Raw genomic sequence first — 8,023 nt, forward strand, 5'->3', positions numbered from 1 at the left:
AGGTTATCATTTGTGGTTGAGGGAAAGAACTGCAGGTTCACAAGCTGAAGTGTTGAGGTACCAAACTGGTCGTCCCAGTTTAATCGAGACAAAGGAACAAAGAAAAGATGTCCATGATGGCACCAAAACAAATGAAATTAAGTGTTCTTGACTCAGGAAACATTCTAATTTCATAAGTTTGGGTTTGGCCCGAACATATGTGCATGGATCAAACAACTGTATACCAGTCCAGAAGCTTCAGTTGGCATTCACAACATTATTTCTGACTACTTCAAACTAGAGGGCAGTTCTAAACAAGGATGCCCAATGTCATCACTGCTATTTGCAGTTGTCATTGAACCATTGGCTGTTCACTTTCCAAATGCATCTCAGATAAAGGGGATATTCAGATAAGGATTTGAATAGAAAATATCACTATATGCAGATGATATGGTACTGTATATATCAGGACCACAAAACTGCAGTAGCAGAATTTCAAAAGATATCCAGACATCAAAATAATTTGAACAAAACTGTGCTTTTTCCAGTGAATTCTCTAGCAAACAACATTACATTGGACACCTTCCTTTTATCTTTGCAGATCAGTTTATATACCTAGGGGTAAACATCACAAGTAAATATCAAGCTCTTTTTCAGCAAATGTTTTCTGTCTGCTTGGAAAAACTTATAATAATTTTTGCATAGATTGTCTACCCTGTATCTTACTTTAGCAGGGAACATTAACACTGTCAAGATGAATATCCTCCCTAAGTTTCTGTTTCTATTTCAAAATATCCCCATATACATTAACAAATAATTTTTTAAGAAATTAGATTTAATCATAAGTTCATTTATTTGGAATTTGAAATATTCACGTATCCAAAGAGTAACCCTACAATGACCTAAATCAGAAGAACCCTACAATGACCTAAATCAGAAGTTTTATTACTGGGCAGAAAATATACAAGCTATTACAACCTGGACATTGACAGAAATATATGAACACACGTTAGCTTGGTCTGCAATAGAAATGAAATTCTGCAGTACTTCTTTATATTCCTTGCTTTGTACACCAGTAAATACAAGGTATCGTCAATATGCTAACAATCCATTAGTCCTTCATTTACTCAGAATATGGAACCAATGTAGGAAGCACTTCAAGTCAGAGAATATTTTATCTGTGGCATCTGTACAAAATAAGCACCTTTTTCCACCCTCTCAAACTTACATAGTTTTTAATGTTTGGAAAACGTATGGGATTAAATCATTTAAAGCTTTGTATATAAATGATGTCTTTGCTTCGTACAAACAATTACACAATTTTTCCACTGTCTCCAAATCAGAAACTTTGTTAAATGACATCTGCCCAATTTTCCTCAACTCCCACCTACCTGTATATCAATTCCAGAAGAAATATTGATCAGTCTTGAAGACTCAGACAACATTTCTATAATAATATATAAGTACAGTGGGAAAAGGATCTCTTACTCAACATTTCAGAAAAGGAGTGGAAGGGAGCCATGCACAGAATTCACCCTAACTCCGTATGCTCAAAGCATTCAATTGTTCAACTTAAAATCTTTTATTGAGAACATGTATCTTGTTTAAAATTGCTCAAAATGTTTCCAGGGTAAGATCCAACCTGTGAACATTGCAATCGAGCTCCTGCCTCACTAAGCCACATGTTTTGGGCGTGTACCAAATTAACATCACTCTGAACAAAAATTTTTAAATGCCTATCAGACAGCCTAGGTGTCACAATCCCCCCTAATCCATTAACAGCTGTGTTTGGTATACTCCCAGATGAGTTTAAAGAATAGAAGGACAAACAATCTGTAATTGCCTTTACTTCACTACTAGCAAGTAGACATGTTACTCAGCTGGAAGAATCCTAGCCCACTCTAGGATAAGATGGAGTGGAAAAGGCAGGAGGGGGATTGGACATCTGTGTGAATGAGAAATGGCAAAAGTGAGCACATTACAATAGGAACTACAAGGGTAAATCAAAAGTGAAGGAAACTTGAAAACTGCATGGTAACCATAATGGATAGAAGCTGACACATACAACAAACACATTGGCAATGGCTTATGGATAGTTCGAACATGCACAGTGCAGCACTCTGCCTTTAGTCTAGTTGAAGCCAAGGTCAAATGAACATGGATGCTTCATTGTAGAATTGCATCATTGTTGAACAATGCACTCTAGTGAGAATTTTTTTAGTAGGGGGAGTGAAACTTGCTGAAATTCACTGAAGAATATTGGCCTGCAGAGATCAGTAAACTGCTTTTGTACCCATTTTGCTCAAGCTTTACAGTACCCTAAGTCATCATGCACTATAGAATGTGCAGATCCATAGCTGATATCAAAATGTGCAATAGACAACTTAATTTGTTGGTTTTCTTCTCATGGAGGCATTCGCCATGTCAATGTTGGCTTGGGTGCGATGTTGATGGTTGACCAGATTGAGCTTTGGCAATTCCACCTGTTTTTCCTGCTTTAAAAAGCCTTTTGACCCATTCATAAACTTTTCGTTGAATCATACTGTTTTCATTTCCGTACTAAGCCAAAATCCTTTGGTAAAATTTAGCAGGTTTCACTCCCACTGCCCAAAGAAATCTCACTACGGTGTATTGAGATTTAGTAAATGGCTTGGCTTAGTAAATGTGACACTGTTCCCCTAGCTGAGGTGTCACCAGATGGATACTCGTTCCTTCATAAGTCTAGAGATTCTGGTTGAGGAGGAGGCCTTGGAATAATTCATTGTAATAAAATGCAAATCACTTCTAAAAATTTAGGCAACTTTACATCCTTTGAGGCATTCATTTTAAATATTAAAACAGATTCCAACACAATTATAGTGCTAGTCTACAGACCACCAGGGCCATATTCATTGTTCATGACTGAATTTAGCAACCTTCTGTCTGATTTGGCTATAAAGTATGATCACGTTCTACTGAAGGGGGATTTTAATGTACACATTGATGTGGAAACTGACACTTTTAGCAAATGTTTTACTTATTTGTTAAATTCAGTAGGATTTTGTCAGATTGTCAAAGGTCCAACTCATAATCATAACCACACATTAGATTTAATTATAACTTACAAAGTTGAAATTCAAAATTTAAATATTACTCCATTAAATGAAGTTATTTCCGATCACTACTTAATTACATTTGATTTAGTTCTGCCCTTGCCAACGCACTCACAGATTAAAACAAAGACAGTGCGACATCTAGATTGTAATTCTGCTTCAAAATTTATAGATACCTTGAGTAAGTCGAGTGTAATTGTGGAAAACCATTTAGATCAGTTAACATCAAATGTAAACGTGGAAAACAATTTAGATCAGCTAACATCACATTATAATGTGACCTTGAGAGATGCTCTGGACACAGTGGCTCCCCTAACAACAAAAGTGATCACAACACATAGAAACTCTCTCTGGTTTAATGAAAAGACTCATGCTATTAAATTGGAGTGTCAAAACTGGAGCACAGATGGAGAACAACAAAGCTACATGTCTTTCAAATTGCATGGACAGAGAGTGTTAATAAATATAAAAAGCCCTCGCTCAGAATACTATTCTACATTAATAGATAGCAATAATAAAAATCCTCGGGTACTGTTTAGAACAGTGGCTAAATTAACAAATGGGAATTCTACAGTGCAAAATACCAACAGATATTAGCAGTACAGACTTTATGAACTTCTTCAATGAGAAAATTAAAAATATAAGATCCCAGATCTCAGCATCACAGTACAAACCAAATACTAGCTTAGCAGACCCTGTCTCACATTGCATTCAGCACTTTAATAATTTTAATCCTGTAACTGAGCAGGAAGTCTTAACTTTAATTACTAAAATGAAGCCCACTACTTGTTCCCTAGATCCAGTGCCAACAAAACTAGTAAAAGTGCAATGGATGTTCTTGCAGCCTATTCTAACATTATCAATAGTTCATTATTGCATGGCACAGTACCTGATGCACTAAAAGTGTCAGTCATTAAACCATTACTTAAAAAGTCAGACCTAGACCCACACATACTAAATAACTATAGGCCTATTTCAAATTTACCATTTCTCTCTAAAATACTAGAAAAGTAGTCGCCAGTCAGCTTCAGTCACACCTTACGCATTACAATTTATTTGAGAAATTCCAGTCTGGTTTTCGCACTGGTCATAGTACAGAAACGCACTAACACGGGTTGTAAATGACATTCTTATATCCTCTGATGAAGGAAACTCCACTGTAATTATGTTGTTGGACTTAAGTGCAGCATTTGACACCATTGACCATTCTATTTTACTGCACAGGCTAGAAAATGATGTTGGGCTTACAGGCCCGTGCTCGCTTGGTTTAGTTCTTATTTATCAAATCGATTCCAATATGTACAGAAATGTGCTGACAGTACTCCATCATTATACACAGAAGTTCAATATGGTGTCCCAGGGCTCAGTACTGGGACCTTTACTGTTTTCACTTTACATGCTTCCACTGGGATCTCTCATTAGGAAACATAATGTTAATTTTCACTGTATGCAGATGACACCCAGTTATACCTTTCATTTAAATCAAATGAAGTTTCTCCGATGTTGTCTTTAATTAGTTGTGTTAGTGAATTAAAGGAATGGATGAATGAGAACTACTTGTCTTTAAATACAGATAAAACAGAGATGTTAATTGTTGAGGGAATGACGCTGATCACAGCAATATTTTGTCATCATTTAACTCAGTTGGAATCCCAATTAATTTTACTGAATCAGCCCGCAATCTAGGAGTTATCTTTGACTCTAGCATGTCATTTAAAGCACATATTACAAAGTTGTCCAAAACATGTTTCTTCCATCTTAAAAATGTTAGGAAATTAAGGCGCTTTCTAAATAAACAGGATTCTGAGAAATTAATTCATGCATTTATCTCTAGTAGGATTGACTACTGCAATGCGGTGTTCACTGGCTGTTCAAACTGTTCTTTATACAGCCTCCAGTTAATCCAAAATGAGCTGCAAGAATTATTACAAGAACAAGAAAATATGAACACATAACTCTAGTTCTTAAATCCTTACACTGGCTCCCAGTTAAGTTTAGGGTAGATTTCAAAATCCTCCTTTTAACATATAAAGCATTAAATGGCCAAGGTCCGCTTACTTGTCTGAACTTATCATGACTTACAAACCTGAGCACATTAAGATCTCAAGATGCCGGTCTGCTTAGGATTCCAAGGATTAATAAAATAACAGTGGGAGGTCGAGCTTTTAGTTACAGGGCCCCTAAACTGTGGAATGGTCTTCCTGCTTCTATAAGAGATGCCCCTTCGTCTCAGCCTTTAAATCCCGGCTGAAGACTCACTACTTCAGTTTAGCATATCCTGACTAGAGCTGCTAATTAACTATACATACTGCATCTCTGTTGTTAGTCATTAGCACTAAAACATAAGTAACATGATAGTTATAATTTGAATACTAACCCTCACCTATTCTGTTTCTGTTCTTGGTACTCAAATGTGGCAATTGGTGCCACGGCCCACCTGCCAAGTTGTTTGCCTGCCTATGGTAAAGTCATCCCTGATGGAGGATCGCAGGAATCATGGGAAAGAGGGTCCTTTCATCGGATTGGCTGGCCCAGCACTGTTTCAGCCGTGGAATGGCCAAATGGGGAGGCAGCTTGATGGATGAGGTCTGCAGGACTCTAAAAATATCCAAATCTTATTATATGATATCATCTACTGTTAAATTCTGCTCCGTACTTCTAAAATTTTTAATTTTATGCTGTATTAAGGATTTGTTCTGTTCTGTGTATTGTATTGTATTGACCCCCTTCTTTTGACACCCACTGCACGCCCAACCTACCTGAAAAGGGTCTCTCTTTGAACTGCCTTTCCCAAGGTTTCTTCCATTTTTCCCTACAAGGTTTTTTGGGAGTTTTTCCTTGTCTTCTTAGAGAGTCAAGGCTGGGGGGCTGTCAAGAGGCAGGGCCTGTTAAAGCCCATTGCGGCACTTCCTGTGTGATTTTGGGCTATACAAAAATAAATTGTATTGTATTGTTCAACAATCGTGCATTGGAGCATCCATGTTCATTTGACCTTGGCTTCAAATAGACTAACGACAAAGTGCTGTTCTGTGCATGTTTAAACTACCCATAAGCCATTGCAAATGGGTTGTATTGCATCAGCTTCAGACAGTTGCAGTTACCATTTATTTTTCAAATGGATAATGAACAATGGATTATGGAACACGAGTTAGGTACAAAGTTTTTCTTCTTTTTTCCATGGACATTTTCCACATAGTTTGCTTTTGTGTAGAATTGATCTCTGCAGGAAAACATGAGATTAGAAAGTTCTCTCAGCCACCACTTTAAACTACATGAAAAGTTGAATATGAAAAAAATTTTTTTCAGTGGATTATTCCTTTAAGCTTCCTTTCATGCTTTAATTTGGTTTAAAGTTGCCTTATGTCAGACTGTCTGGTAGATGGAAGACAGAAGAACAGAAAAAATTTTATTGTAAAATAAAAATGACAGAAAAAGCAAAGAAAGTATCACCTCAAATGTTGTTTGATCCCAAAAGATGTGTATGGGTTTACTGGTTTCAAAGAGGAGGGATTATCTTACTGGCTAAAAAAAGTGGAGAAATGCATGCACCTCCTTTTTAAGGAACGTTGTAGCCTGTGATGATTGCATCAGATTGCACTTTCACTTAGGTCTACCTGTGGTTATAAACTGAACTTGAATGCCCTTTGATCTTGAATCTTTACAGACAATTCAGCCTCATCTTTAGTCAACATCTCTTGTTTACGGAAAGAACTCAGAACAAGCTGACTGAATTCTGGTTAACAAAACAACTTCAGGCTAAGCGCCATCTACAATGCAGCTGAAGAAGACCTTGTGTGCTACAGAAAGCCTAGTAAAATGGGTTAATAGCCACTTTGTCCTACAGCTGATTACATGAAGATACGCTCTGTACACGTCAGCCCTTGGGTACTTATGTGTACATTCTGGTTGAATCAGAAACCTGAGGGAAACCAGATGACATACATATTGACACTTGCACCATCTGACATATAAAGGAGAAGGCCAAACTAATGAAAGACTCCATGTGAAAAAGAAGTTTAACTTTGAAACAAGAAAATCGCAATTACAATTGCTGCTGCAAAAAAGAGACTTATTAGAGTGAAATAACAATGTGTTTGCAATAAAAGAGATTTGACAATTCATACATTGATAGGTGAATTTACAAAATGACATGAGGCCAAAGAGGTCATATATTCGATGCTCAAGTTATATTTACACTGGCCACAAAATCTTTATGTGTCAAGTGGAACACTCTCAAAAATAACAACAGCATTTGCCAAATATTAACAAACTTTATCAACAAAGAGAAAACTTAGCTGCAAGTTGAAGTTTACTGACATGGATGAAAAGACACTTCACAGGATAGTTGCTATGTCCCACATGTGTACAGATACAAAAATGACTTCAGAATTGAAACAGCACCTCTGTGACCAGTCTGAACAGAAATGGATGCCAGGAGCTTCATAAAGGTGGACTGTTTAGTAGGCCAACACAGAATGATACATAACCTGGTGTAAGGAGCAGGAAGGAAGCTGGGACTTTAAGCAATAGAAAAAAGGTAATATGGTCTGATGTGTCACTTTTCACTCTATTCCAAAATCTGGAAAGGTTTAAACTTGGAAATAGCCAAAGGAATTTTCAATGTATAATGTCTGTTGCTAACTGTTAAATACAGGTAGGATTTATAACGGTAAGGGAAACTATCTTAGTCAATAAATCCAATGGCTGTTCTGCATTGTCATTTAACAGCCAAGGAACATTGATGGCATTTTACAGAACTAGGTGATACCTGCTGCGCACATACTGTACTTCTACTTCACTGATTTTCATCTGTCAAAGATGATAATGCCCTCAACACACTGCTAAACTAATTCAAGAGACTCATCAGATCTAAACCACACTTAACCTTCTTTGGAAGTTCTGGTGTGTAGACTGTGAAGGAGATTTCCACTTCCACATCCACTTAATCCCTC

Source organism: Polypterus senegalus, chromosome 1 (assembly GCF_016835505.1).
Source record: "Polypterus senegalus isolate Bchr_013 chromosome 1, ASM1683550v1, whole genome shotgun sequence".
In the NCBI taxonomy this organism is placed as follows: Eukaryota; Metazoa; Chordata; class Cladistia; order Polypteriformes; family Polypteridae; genus Polypterus; species Polypterus senegalus.